The following is a 15098-nucleotide window of genomic DNA, read 5'->3' on the forward strand; positions in this document are numbered from 1 at the left end:
ACTCTTTGTGACCCTATGGCACTCCTGTCTTCCACTGCCTCTGGCAGTTTGGTCAGACTCATGCTGGTAGCTTTGAGAACACTGTCCAACCATCTCGTCCTCTGTCGTCCCCTTCTCCTTGTGCCCTCCATCTTTCCCAACATCAGGGTCTTTTCCAGGGAGTCTTCTCTTCTCATGAGGTGGCCAAAGTATTGGAGCCTCAGCTTCAGGATCTGTCCTTCCAGTGAGCACTCAGGGCTGATTTCCTTAAGAATGGATAGGTTTGATCTTCTTGCAGTCCATGGGACTCTCAAGAGTCTGCTCCAGCACCAGAATTCAAAAGCATCAATTCTTCGGTGTCCAGCCTTCTTTATGGTCCAGCTCTCACTTGTTTGCTTAAACAGGGCCATTGGTGTACTTGGCACTTTGCAGAGTTGCATAAGCTTTTTTTAAAAAGCTCCCGACCTAGATGAACACAAAATTAGATTCCATAACAAAGGGAGACAATGGGTAGAAAGAAAACAAAGGTAACAGTAATGGGGGAGGGGAGTGAATGAATGTGGTTCCTTAGGCTTTGTTTCCTCAGAAGTGAGAACAAAGGCCTTTATGGAGAAGGTGATTGGGAAACAGAAACTGAGTGAGTGTTGGACTGTGGACATGTTTCACAAAGAAGTTCTGGGATTTAAATCTACCCCCCACCCTCTCCATGGCATCAGGAGAACTGCCTCCTCTGCTCTTGTGTTTGGAGCCTACACATGACAAATTATTCGTAATTTAGGTTCCTAACAACTACCACCGCATGGAACCGCCAGACGTTGCAGGGGACGCTTGCGGGGCTAACTTGCTTGCTGTCCTAATGGCTGCAGCTTTCAGGGAAGAGAAAGACCGGGAAAGTGTTGCTGCTCTTCTTCCCTCCCTCTGTGTCCCTCCCATGCTCCCATGCACCATCAGACTGCTGCAAACACTCATGCAGGGAAAGCCCACCCCCCTCCATAAAATCCCAGGAAAAAGTGGATGTCGCTATATCCCTTCACTTGGGATTATTTGGCATTCCAGTGTGGGATGTCAGTTGATGTGTGGATAATGTGGTCTTTCTGTTGGTTGGCATGGAAATCTACTCTTTCTGTAACTAACTCTGATCCTGGGCAAAGGTAAAGGTAAAGGTACCCCTGCCCGTATGGGCCAGTCTTGACAGACTCTAGGGTTGTGCGCTCATCTCACTCTATAGGCCGGGAGCCAGCGCTGTCCGCAGACACTTCCGGGTCCCGTGGCCAGCGTGACAAGCTGCATCTGGCAAGCCAGCGCAGCACACGGAACGCCGTTTACCTTCCCGCTGGTAAGTGGTCCCTATTTATCTACTTGCACCCGGGGGTGCTTTCGAACTGCTAGGTTGGCAGGCGCTGGGACTGAATGACGGGAGCGCACCCCGCCGCGGGGATTCGAACCACCGACCATGCAATCGGCAAGTCCTAGGCGCTGAGGTTTTACCCACAGCGCCACCCGCGTCCCCGATCCTGGGCATACTCTCCGCTTATTAAGAGCATTGAAAAATGTATAAAGAAGTACTACATTTGACTGTCCTTCAGTTTGGGGACTCCTTCTGTTCCTCCAGTGTGCCATCAAATTCTGGACCAGAGTACATTGTGAAAGTGGCTTTTTGTTTAAGCAAACATTTTCTGTTAATTTCAACTAAGTTCCACTCGATGAATGGAGCTACCAACTGAGTTTTCTCTTCATTTTACCAACCGTTGATACAGCCCTCAGAGGCTGAGAATAAGAAGCATGGGATACTTTAGCTGCCTTCTCGTCCGACTGCTTTACATTACAGTGGTATCTCGGGTTACATACGCTTCAGGTTACATATGCTTCAGGTTACATACTCCGCTAACCCAGAAATAGTGCTTCAGGTTAAGAACTTTGCTTCAGGATGAGAACAGAAATCGTGCTCCGGCAGCGTGGCGGCAGCGGGAGGCCCCATTAGCTAAAGTGGTGCTTCAGGTTAAGAACAGTTTCAGGTTAAGTATGGACCTCCAGAACGAATTAAGTACTTAACCCGAGGTACCACTGTATCTTCAAACAAAAGCTGAAAAAAACCAGTATCAATAATTATTCTGTTTTATAAATCTTCTGATACTGTAGCAAACCTTCTGTGTTAGGATGAGCTATGAATTTCAACAAATAAAAGGATAAAGCAGGTGTGGACGACATTTTGTCCTTGATGTGGGCAAGATTATGATTCCGTACTTGTTAACAATAACTAACTGGCCATGATGGCTATACTCTGCCTCCACAATGGGAGACAATACACTTGCGAAGACAAATTGTTGGAAGCCACAGAAGAGGAGAGCTGTGCTGCTTGCAAGCTTTCCAAGGGCATTTGTTAGGCCACTGTGAGAACAGGATGCTGGATTAGGTAGGCTATTCTTAGGTTTTCAAGTCTTGAGTGCCACCTCCCATTTCCCCTACTGCTCATGAGGTATAAGCTTTCCCTGTGTTATTTCTGAAACGAAGGGAAGACTTCAGCTTCTTCCGCACAACGCCCCTCCCCAGCCCGCCAGCAATCTTAAAATTAAGAAATTCTGTCATGTACTTTCCTTGTGCCTCTTCAGTAACCATGACTCACCTTAATACCACAGTTTGACATTAGAAGCCTCTCCAGAGAGGAAGAAAATCATTGAGAAATGAGCTGGATAAAGGTTATTAAACCAACACTTAAAATTCCAGTCCTGCACATTTTACTTTACCCCCTAATTAAATGCCAAGAACAGCAATGTGGAATTTTTTAGTATACACACATGCTGAGTACACCTTTATCAGAAGGGGAAACTCTGGCAGGGAATTCTAATTATATTCCCACCAGACAAGACTCCTTGATTGTGGCTGTGGAGTGCTGTTTCCTTTCCCTGCCCCCTCCCCGCAAAAAAGTGGGGAAGGGGCAGCCTTGAATACTGGGGAAGTGGATTACCAAGCAGAATGTAAGTGGCTTCCTTCCCTTAACTGAGACCTCCGGGTATAGGGCGGTATATAAATTCTAATAATAATAATAATAATAATAATAATAATAATAATAATAACCGGCTCTGGTTTTGCTGCGGTTGGCTGTGAGAATGAGACCTGGCGCCGAGGAGCCGTCCTGCAAAATTTCAGTGGGGCCGATTCTTTGGAGTGGAGGCTAATTGTTTAAATAAGGTATTACGACTGGAGTTAATAATATGTGCATATATCAGTGCTTATAAAACTTTCATTTAGAATCCCCCAGGACTCTTTCGAAGCGCTAACTTAAATCTCATTTTAACGTATGTGTGGAGGAGCTTATCAGCTTTCCAATTACTCTGCATCCTCTGGATTGCAGTAAATAACACGGGGAACTGGAGGCAACAAATTGTGTTGCTTCCACTTTTGGCACTTAACAAGCCATGTCAAGGGTGTGTGTGTGAGAGAGAGAGAGTGAGAGAGAGAAGTATTGGGAGGCAGGGAGGGAAGGGAGAAACAGAGTTAATATTTAATCAGAGGAGTTTAATATATGTAGTGGTCTTATTCCTAGTCAGTCAGCTTGGATCGTAGCCTTAGTCACATTTAGAAAGGCAGGACATAACTGATGGAAGCCAGAAAGGTGATACAAGCCAGAAAGGTGCTGAACCCGGGTGCGTGTGGAAAGTCTCTTCCCTCACGTTTAGAATACTGCTTTCAGTTTCCACATTAGTGGGCTTTACCTCCAGTGGCAAATTAAACACATTCTTTTTAGAAGTGCGAAACAGGTTCTTCCCCACCCCGCTTCCTCTCTTTTCCCTTCTGGTCTCTCTCTCTCTGTGTCAACTTTCTATAATATTGTATTAAATGTTTTTTTTAATTCTCTAGGGCAACGAACAGGTGATTCAACTTAGCGGCTGCACAGGTGCTGTTTTAATGCTTAGTGCTTACTGGAAATATTCCAAATAACAAAAGCTCTTTAAAAAGGCTTGAGGATCTTAGAAGGGGGCTGTAAAATCATGCTGGCACTTAGGCTAAATGCTTCTCCCTTGTGACCCTCCTCTCAGCTTTTACCGATGTGGGAAGCTTATCTTGAAATATTCAAGGGCTGCGTTGCTTAAATCAAGGTCACTAGTATTTTTATTCGACGGTAATTGTATAGTTAGAAGGAAATAATTACCTTCTATAGTACAAACATAGGTTATTGGTATACTGCCATATGAATGTCATCTAACTATATTTGGAATCGGCTAGAAAGAACGGAGCTCTCCCCGGCCCCCTCCCTTCCCTGGGAGTGTTGGCTGGCATGGAGATCAATTCAGTCTCTGTGTTGCCACTATACACTGAAAGTGCATTAATGCACCCAAATAATCTGGAAGTTTTAGTTTACCCCCCACAGATGTAGATCTTGGCACCCTTAAGAAGCTAGCGTTCCGAGGATTCTTTTGCGGGGGGTGCTTCAGATGTATGGTGCGTACCCAACTTTATTATAGTCATATTGTGATATATGGCATCCAAGGTATAATTGTCATGGGCCAAGGGTCAGCTTCACCTGCTGAACAGCAGCCTGAAGGGGGAGAGGGCCAAGTGGCTCCACCTGCAGCTGATTAGCCAATAATAATAATAATAATAATAATAATAATAATAATAATAATAATAATAATATTTATACCCCACCCATCTGGCTGGGTTTCCCCAGCCACTCTGGGCTGTTCCCAACAGAATACAGTAGTGCCTCGGGTTAATAACTTAATTTGTTCTGGAGGTCCGTTCTTAACCTGAAACTGTTCTTAACCTGAGGTACCACTTTAGCTAATGGGGCCTCCCGCTGCCACTGCGCCGCCGCCACGCGATTTCTGTTCTCATCCTGAAGCAAAGTTCTTAACCCGAGGTACTACTTCCAGGGTAGTGGAGTCTGCAACCTGAAGCGTCTGTAACTGAAGCATCTATAACCCGAGGTACCACTGTATTAAAAATACGATAAAACATCAAACATTAAAAACTTCCCTAAACATGGCTGCCTTCAGATGTCTTTCTAAAAGTCAGATAGTTGTTTATTTCCTTGACATCTGATGGGAGGGCGTTCCACCAGGTGGGCGCCACTGCTGAGAAGGCCCTCTTCTCGCAGTGAGGGAACTGCCAGAAGGCCCTTGGAGCTGGACCTCAGTGTCTGAAAGATGAGGGTGGAGACGCTCCTTCAGGTATACTGGGTCAAAGTCACAAAGCCTTTATGGGTGCTGGTTTGGTGACCCCTGATCCGGAGAGTTCCAGACTGAAGTCAGATTTGAAGCGGGGATTTGCTTGCTCCTAACTCACCTGTGCCAACTTTTTTGAGTCTTCTTTTGCAGGTTGCGTTTCCCCGCCACTGCCGAGTAGTACAACCTGTCTTCATGTAGCCAACAATTGGGAGCATGTGTGATTTAAACCACACTTTAACCCCAGGCTTTCTAATTGGCAAAATTAAGCACTGCATTGCAGGAAAGAAATGAATCTGTATCAAAATGGTCCTCCCCCATTTCCGTGGAAGCTTTGAGCTTGCCTCTAGCATTGACATCTATGTATTAAGTAGCCAAAGCTAAGTGAACAGCTGTGTCTCGGGTAAATGTCACCATATTAAATTGTCATTTTTTAAAAAAAAGTTTGAAATGAATAGAACTTAATGTACCATCTTTCCCATTGCTAATAATTCAAATTGACTGCTTTTCTAGTTTGCAGCCAGTAATAACTTGAGCAGAATTCTGCATCCAGTTTTAAGTCATGTTTTTCTATCTTTTGCCTCTCTTTTAGGGTTGACTTATTCAGAGCCAGACTAATAGGGCAATACAATAGAGCAGAGTTTCCCAAACTTAGGTTTATTGCTGTTTTTGGACTACAGTTCCTATCATCCCTGACCACTGGAATGATGGGAGTTGTAGTAGTCCAAAAACAGATGGCAAGCCAAGTTTGGGAAACCTTGCATAGAGTAACAATATAGAGATTCCACCATTTTAGCTACCTGCTCCTGAATTATTATTTTTTTTCTCCAAAGGAGGGTCAGCTAAGTTTCTTAACAGTTGATTAGATTCTTTGCCATTAAACTAACCTAAGTTAAAACTATTATTTTGTACTGCTTGTAAATCCTGTCTGCTGTAGAGCCTTAAAGTCTAGTTCTTTTGTTTTAATTCTTCTTACGTTGTGTACGCAACATAGCTTTAAAACCCATTCCCTCTGCAAGAATCCTGGGAACTGTAGTTAATCCCTCACAGAGCTACAATTCCTAGCTCCCAGATCCCAAGATTCATTGGTGCTTGGGGAATGTGCTTTAAATGGATGTCATGCTCTTCTGATCAGTCTGCCTGCAAAAACATTTCAGCTTACTATACAGAATGGTCTCCTCTTTCCTCTCCCAGTGGACTGTTATTTCACCATAGGACTTATTAGGTGAATACCCTGCCTTAGTATGGGTAACGTAGTGGAGACAAAGAGCAGTTGACTTTTCAATTCTTTGACACTTGTGAAAGTAAGGTAAAGGTAAAGGACCCCTGGACAGTTAAGTCCAGTCAAAGGCGACTATGGGGTGAGGCGCTCATCTCGCTTTTCAGGCCGAGGGAGCTGGCATTTGTCCACAGACAGCTTTCCAGGTCATGTGGCCAGCAGGACTAAACCACTTCTGGCGCAATGGGACATCGTGCCATAGTGCACGGAAACGCCGTTTACCTTCCCACCACAGCGGTCCCTATTTATCTACTTGCACTTTTATGTGCTTTCGAACTGCTAGGTTGGCAGAAGCTGGGACCGAGCAACGGGAGCTCACTCCGTTGTGCGGATTCGAGCCACCAACCTTCCGATCGGCAAGCCCAAGAAGCTCAGTGGTTTAGACCACAGCGCCACCCGTGTCCCTTCCTTGTGAGAATATAACTAATGTGGAATGGAGTTGTCTTGTCCAGGGTGTTAAGTAAGCGTCTTAAACTCCCCCGACTTCATTACACTTATTTTAAAATAGATACCATCTCAAAATGTGATGCTGTGTTTGAACATTATAATTGGTAGAAGTGGTGAGTGTAAAAAATGTGTAGGCTACTTACAATACACAATCCTGTAGAAACCTAAGGTGTGTGTTCTTGATGTTTGGATCACGAATTACTTAATTGTTTGATTAACAAGGAATGAGTTTTACATATGATTGCCACTATTGTATCCAATACAGTTTAACTTAGCTTTCAGTTAAACCTCTTCTGTTAAGCAGGCGTATGTTCAATGGGAACTAGACAAATAACAGTGTTTAAAATTATAAGACTTTGAAGACATGCATTTTATTCTTAGATCTCCTCAGTTTTGCATCTGGTAACAGGGAAATGTGTCAAGTTTCTGTGGTAGGTTATTACATCAGATTTATGTTTTCGTTTGGCGAATGCATGATCTTAAAGAAAATAAAATTGGTTTCGTTTTAAGCTTACAAAAGCATTTTTAGCTTGCATTAATTCTTGAGCTGAATGACTGAGTTAGTGATTCCCTCTTCTCTTTTCAGTGTCCTGAACGGTTAACTCCTTGGAATGAATAAGGTGAGCAATCATTTTACTTGGATTGTAGCAGCAGACATTCGGAACTGATTCTTAGGACATGCTAGCCAAGACCCTTTTGTTTTTGGGCATGGGAGTTTTCCGATCCCCTTTTCTAAGCCCTTACTGGGATGCTGTACCCAAAGGTCTGCAAGCCGCAGGAGCAGCTTTATGGGGAAAGAGGAAGAAGGTGACTGAAAAGTGGTCCTTTGGATCCCAGCTATTGTGTGGTCACATTTGGATGCCAACATAAAAATATTGTTACAGGATTAGGTAGGTTGGAGTGGGTAGCCTAGAGGATATCTTTGGGTCCTCTCCAAGCTTATCATTGACTCCCATTACGTTTCTGAGCACAATTCAAAGCCCTAAACTCTCTTGGCCCAGTATACCTGAAGGAGTGTCTTCACCCCCATCGCTCAGCCATCGCTCAGCCAACTGAGGTCCAGCGCCGAGGACCTTCTGGCAATTCCCTCACTGCGAGAAGTGAGGTTGCAGGGAACCAGGCAGAGGGCCTTCTCGGTAGTGGCGCCAGCCCTGTGGAACGCCCTCCCATCAGATGGAAATAAACAACTATATGACTTTTAGAAGACATTTGAAGACAGCCCTGTTTAGGGAAGTTTTTAAAGTTTGGTGTTTTATTGTGTTTTTAATATTCTTTTGGGAATCACCCAGAGTGGCTGGGGCAGGGTATAAATAAATTATTATTATTATTATTATTATTATTATTATTATTAGTTTGTGTTTGTAAGATGGGATTCTGTAGAGACTTCTTATGTGGTCAAGCCATGTCAACCAATGATTCAATCAAAGTATTTCTTTGATTGAGTAAGAAGAGTTTGGATTTGATATCCCGCTTTATCACTACCCTAAGGAGTCTCAAAGCGGCTAACATTCTCCCTTCCCTTCCTCCCCCACAACAAACACTCTGTGAGGTGAGTGGGGCTGAAAGACTTCGGAGAAGTGTGACTAGCCCAAGGTCACCCAGCAGCTGCATGTGGAGGAGCGGAGACGCGAACCCGGTTCCCCAGATTACGAGTCCACCGCTCTTAACCACTACACCACACTGGTGACTGGTACAGGTGACTAGTTATCACAGAAGATACTAACTGGAGATGTTTCCAGAAGATGGGCTTAAGTAGGCAGGTCTCCCCCCACCATCTCCTGCCTGGAGGGGATGTCATTGGTGAGCGTGGGGTGTGTGTGTCTGTGTATTAATATGGTTCCATGTTGGGAAAATTTCAGGGACAGCACCAACTGGGTTTTGCTTTCCTTTGAAAGAGAAATCGCTGGAGACTTAGGGCATTTTAAAATATTTGGCTTATTTATAAATAGGGCCAAGCAATAGGTACATTCTTACCAGATTGCAGACCTACTGCCTCACAACAGATTAGAAGTCCAAGGTGAGGTGCCTGCTCTGGACATCTAATTTGCATGTTCATTGATAAGGTTGGTGTGCATGAGATACAGGGTCTTCTTGCTAGTGGCCCCATGGTTATGGAACTCCTTTCCAAATGACTTGTGTTTGGGCCTCCCTTATACATTGGCTTTTAAGAGCACCTTGAAAGCCTTTACTCTTGCCTTTCCTAAAGAGTGTTAATGCCTTATGTGATTCACAGCAGTTTTCTCTTGGCAATTATACATCTATCCAATCTACCTAATGTAACTTGTATCTATGCATGCTGTTTTCTGAGGGCGTGGCTATGCAGAAGGCTTATAAACACATTTTATAAATAATAAATAAATATGTTAAAAGAGTGAATGTAATGGCTGCAAGCAGAGAAAGGAGGGGGGGCAAAATGCCTAGTATGCTATACTCCTTGTGGGAAAGGGCTTAGATGCTCTACTAATAATCTAGTTGATATGAGGTTATATTAGTATGTAGAAAATGTCAGTGAGCATGTAGATCACTTCACCTAAGAGATGATTTAGCATCAAATATTGATCTCTGATATTTTCTGATCTGCAGAGCTTTGCCAAAATGGCTCATATCATAGGTCTTCCAGACTTCCCCTTAGGATATCCAATTCACTGACAGTCTTCACATTCAGAGACTTATACTGATATTGCATCCCTGACCCTGCTAAATGGGCCACTATAATGATGTTCCTGTTGCTTTTTCTCAGATACCACTTTTGCCCTGCAGTAATTTTCATCAACCACAGCTGGACAGGCTAGTGAAGCCATTTTGATATAGTGCAGGCCTTACTGGAAATTACAACTATGTGTCAACATCACAAAACAATGAATTCTTGGAAAAGAAACCCCATACGCTTCAACTGTTGTGTATGGAGATAATTGCAGCCTGGATTGATTGTGGTCTAATGGGAAAATACAGTATTTGGGCTCAATAGGAACAGAGTGAAATTATATGTTAACCACACTAGTCAGACTTAAAAAATCAAAACAAAAAACAACAACCTTTGAAATAATAACTGGAAAATAGTTAAGGAAACTATGTACCAAGTGCAAATGATCACCACAAGAACATAAGGAGAGCTCTGCTGGATAAAGCCAAAACTTAATTTAGTCCGGCATCCTGTTGTCATAGTGCCTGATGGCATGACTATGCCCTGGGTTTTATTTATTTCTATATTGGACTTACAACCTCTCCCTCCTAAAGATGGGTAATGGTAAACTAATTAATCTACCGTATCCGCCAACATTGGAAGTCAGTTTGCTATGATATACGTAAAAAAAGAAGTTTATATCTGCAGCAGCAAAATAAACCAACTGCAGCTGAACAGAAAATACTGGATGAAAGTGTGAATTAATCTCAAAATGGATTGAGGCACGTTTGCACAGTTCTACTGTCTGCGCACCCTCGCACTTGATTTGGTGCGAAGGTGGCGTATTTATCCTGTGTCTATCTTAAAGGTCATCTTAGAACACGGAGGTGATGAGATGATCTCCCAGGGATTCTCTATATAGCAGAATGAAGCTGTACGGATTTTTAAAAACAATTATTCAAAATCATTGTGTTCCTTGAGGGCTGGCTGCTTGGTGGAAAGCCATCCATCCTGTTTATGGCAACAAAATAAAAGGTTAATTGCATTTATTCAAATGTGCGTACAATTTTAGCAGACTTAGAAATCTGCACTTCCGTTAGGAGAATTTGTTTGCAGGGTCTGTGCTGCCACCAGGACTGTTTTACATGTTTCATTTTTTAAAATGGGAATCGTATAAATAATAAATTAAATAATAAAAGTAATGGAAGTCCTGCTTCACTAACTTTTAAGAATTCTTTGAGAGTTTGAACAAACAAACAAAGATGATTCAGTAGACAATGGTTATATGTGCATGCAACAAGAAACTATGGTCTACAAGAACCACAGTGAGCCACAAGATTGTGGGCTCCCCTTTCCTTCTCTTCATCTCAAAAAGAATTCAGAAGGTTTGCTTTCAGTTTTTAGCAAACTGTGGCTTCTTATTTTGTCTGAATTAGGTAATGTGGTTTAACTATGCTAACTATGGCTATTGTTTGAAGTTGGCTGGCTTTGAAATTGGCCTTAGTTAGTGTTAAACCACAATCCGAGGTTCAGACAAAGCAGGAAACTGAAAGAGATAGCTTCCAACATTGACCTAGCAATGTGAGAGGAGATAGGAGGGAGCATTTGGGCTGAATAAAGCAAGGCTACTTGTTTAATAGGAGCACAGCTATTGCATATTTATTTATTTAATCTATTTATATGCTGCTTAATGACTGAAGTTTCTCAGCGGTGTGCATCAAAATTAAAAAGCAAACAATGGTTAAGATTTTGGATTTTCAGAATGCTGCATGCAAATTAAATCACCTAAGTCTCTGGAATACATTTAGCAGCCATATGATAAGAGAACAGGTCCTCTTTAGGATTAGTCAGTGGTTTAATCCCCCCCCCCCCAAACCAGAAGCATTCCTATTGGGGATTGTGGGAAATGAGATTCCAAAAGATTTAAAGAAAGTATTCATGTACGCCACCACTGCAGCAAGAGTTGTGATTGCACAGAACTAGAAAAGGGAATGTTTACTGACCAAAAAAGATTGGTTGACCAAATTAATGGAGTACGTGGAGATGGACAAGTTGACTGGGCGATCAAACAAAACAAAAAATTTAAAAAGATTGGAACATATTCAAACAATATTTGAAAGACTGTTATGGGGAAATTGAAATTTTGACTGGTTTGGAATAGCTTCTGTAAGAAAAAAATACTAAAATATAGTGGAAAAACAGGAAAAGTTTTAACGTGTTAAGAGAGGCATTCAAATAAGTAAAACTGAGGACCCAAGTAAGAAGGGGAGGGAAGTCAAGTATAAAAGGAGTACGAATGAATCAAGCGATTAAGCAAAAAAAAATGTTTTTGTTTTCTTTATTATTATTTTGAAAGACATGTTTAGCCATCGGAGAACTGAGATGTTATAATGTGATTCTATGAATGTAAATTAAAAGAAACCAATACTGTAAAGATGATTTGCAAAAAAAAAAGTCAGTGGTTTAACCAAGCAGGGGAGGGGAAGAGGGTAGAAATGAATAGATACCCTGTGCAATAAAGGTTACTAATAGGCTTCCCCAGTATCTATATAGGTCTGGTGCTGATTCTTTTGTGCCCTGCTTGTAAAATTATAAAGGCATCAATCTCGCTGCAGCTGCAAACAGAAAATCTTAGAATCTGAGATGTCCCTTTGATCTTACGTTCCTAAGGCTTCCAGGAATGTTAAATATATGGTGTTAAGACAGATTTAGAGATGGCTTGAGAAAAAGGAGAGATGCTACCTGTAATTAAAGGGTATAGATTTAATAATTGAAGATTCATTACCTTAATCCCCCAGGCTTTGATTATACTACACTTTATTTACTGGTTTTTGGTTAAGTCATTGATTTCTTTAAAGATCTCAATAAATTTTAGTAGGTAAGCAGACCCGGGTCTGACATTACTCATTTGGCATAACATGGGACTTTCCTTGCTGTGTTATTTTTAAGGGGGGCATACGTAGTACCCATATATATATATATATATATATATATATATATATATATATATATCTGTGATTTAAAATGAGATTATATTAGGGGGGAATGAATACTTTCTCTCCATTTCAAACATCTCAAGTTAGTTAATTTAAGATTGTGCAGATTTCTAAGCAGGGTCAATTGATAACAGAATTGATCTTCACCGTAAATTATAACATACAGATGTGTGTTTTTTAAAAAAATCTAGAAGCATTGGCAAGGAGAGGGGGAGGGGAAATCTTGATCTAAATCAATACTTTAATTTAGCTGTGACCCTGAATATAGTTATATGCCAGTTCATAATTTTCTAATGATTAGAGTTCTGTTCCTCAGCATTCTAGTAGTTTATTCCCTTCTCCCCAGAGCTTTCCCTGTATCGAGTTGTTACTTTATAGCTAGGTTACGTTTGGGATCCATTCTAATTTGTTCTCAGTGCACACAGATGGAACTAAAACATCCTCACCTTGGGGGTCTCCTTCCCTTTTGCTCATAGTATGACGGTAAGGCATAGCTTTGACCTGAGTGCTATCAGTGCCATGGTCCTCCCCATGGCATTTCCCATTCTAATTCAGCTATAGGCCTCTGTGATGTGTAGCTGGTTTGGTTTTTGTGGTTCCAGGAGACCAGCTACTGTACAACGGTACATGTGGATACATCTGTTAGAATTCCTGCTCCATGATTGCAGTCATGGGATTGTTGTCTATCTCATGACGGTATATGTTTTGACTCCACAGAGTGGGAAGTGACGAAGACAGGATGTTTGTGTTACTGTGTTCCGTGAAGTGGGACTATTGTCCTTTGTTCTTTCTCTTTGCTGTCTGAGAGAGGGAGCCATGTTGTAGTGCTCCATGTGTGTGTAAATAAAGTAGATTAGCCAAAATGCTGAGTTGCTGAGGTCTGTCATGCAAGGTGCGCAAACTCTGTGGATCCCTAAGTGTGCCGGTGCTGGTTAGCATCGGTCACTGTGATGTTCGAGCTAAAGAAAGCTTATGAAGCTCCCGAGCGATCGACTAGGAGGGAGGGAACATGCCAGTCGGGCATGTGCCTCTGCCAGGGTCCTACTCAAGTGTAGGCTGAATTCCTGACAACATCATCATTCTTTGTGTAATAGCGAAGACAGGAGGTCAGTGCCCATGACCATATAGCCACTGAGCAATATGACAGCAGTATCAACATTCTCAGGGGGATCCAGAGATTTGAAGGGGGGAAAGGTTTTAAAAATCCTAAGGGGAACACAGTGAGAGGACCATCATGCTTATTGTTTCCAGATACCCACAACATCCTCCCCCCCTCACTGCCATCTTGGTGTGCACATGCCTAGGTGGCACTTTTATGTCTTTAAACAGCACTCTGACTATATTAGGGACGCAGACTTGCCCCCTATGTTGAGGGGGCACAGTCATGTGATGCGTCATGTGATGCCATCTCTGCTGTCAGCAGCTCCTGGCTGGTTGCCCAGGAGGAGGAGGAGGAGGAGGAGGAGGAGGAGGAAGAAGAAGAAGAAGAAGAAGAAGAAGAAGAAGAAATTTATTATTTATACCCCGCCCATCTGGCTGGGTTTCCCCAGCTACTCTGGGAGGCTCCCAACAGAATATTAAAAACACAATAAAACATCAATCATTAAAAATTTCCCTAAACAAAGACACATAAAGACAAGGAAAAGTTTCTTACTGTCCTTTTTTATTTCAATCTTTACAGAGAGAGGCTATAGAAACCAGCCTCTTGGATAATGGCGTTGTCCCGAGTGAATCTCCACCCCCCCGTCTTCCCTACTTCCTCGTTCGTCATTATCATGTCCTCTACGGGTGCTGCCGCATGCCCTCTGTCTTGGAGCTCTTTGCTCTCCTACTTTTAAGGCTTGCCGGGTTCTGGCAGATGGTGGGTCTGGAATACTTTCTGATGACAACATGTCAGCCGGCTGTTCTGGCTCTCCCATGATTTCCCAACTTTTGACCTCACCTGCCTCTGAGCTGTGACCTCCCTCAAACCCCTGTTGCAAATTTATATTGTCTTCCTCTTCCTCCTCCCTGGAAGTGTCAGGATGGGGAGGCGATCTCCACCATTCCTCTTCTGCCCAGTCCCTGACATCTGCGTTTGTTCATCCCAGCCTTAGCCCAGGAGCCAGGCTGCAACGGGGACAAGTGAAGCAATGATTGCCTGTGTTTGTCTCAGCCGCTTCCTGGCTGCTGGGCAAAGTATGGGACACGTGGAAGGTGCCCGGTGGCGGAAGGGGGTGGCAGCCGTATCAATATTGGGGGGGGGCAGTGCCCCCTGCCAAGGGAGCTAAAAACCCCTTCACCACGTAAACCTGGCGCCGCTGGACTATATTCCAACATGTAAAGGTTTTTATGACTACAGTGGACGTTCGGGTTGTGAACGTGATCTGTGAGGGATGCACGTTCACAACCCGGAGCAGCGCGTCTGTGCATGCGCGGGTTGCGATTCTGCATTTCTGCACATGTGCAAAGTGCGATTTAGCACTTCTGCACATGAAGTAACCCCTTTCCAGTACTTCCAGGTTTCAGCGGGTCCGTAACCCAAAAAAAACACAACCTGTAGCATCTGTAACCCAAGGTATGACTGTATATGGTTGGAAATGATACTTACCCACCTCAGGAATATTTAC

At 43.0% G+C, this 15098-nt stretch overlaps 1 protein-coding gene across 2 annotated transcripts in view; it reads left to right on the forward strand.

Annotated features, from left to right (window-relative positions):
- FHIT (fragile histidine triad diadenosine triphosphatase) overlaps window positions 1-15098 on the forward strand; it is a 1046096-nt gene that overhangs the window by 167200 nt on the left and 863798 nt on the right. The window contains exon 3 of one of the 2 annotated variants that reach the window (XM_028719572.2): window positions 7457-7490. The exons of the other annotated variant lie outside the window; for it this stretch is intronic. The gene's annotated coding sequence lies outside the window, so the exon portion shown is untranslated. The remainder of the gene's footprint in view (window positions 1-7456; window positions 7491-15098) is intronic. 2 annotated transcript variants of the gene reach the window in all.

This window comes from Podarcis muralis, chromosome 2 (genome assembly GCF_964188315.1).
Source record: "Podarcis muralis chromosome 2, rPodMur119.hap1.1, whole genome shotgun sequence".
Classification (NCBI taxonomy): domain Eukaryota; kingdom Metazoa; phylum Chordata; class Lepidosauria; order Squamata; family Lacertidae; genus Podarcis; species Podarcis muralis.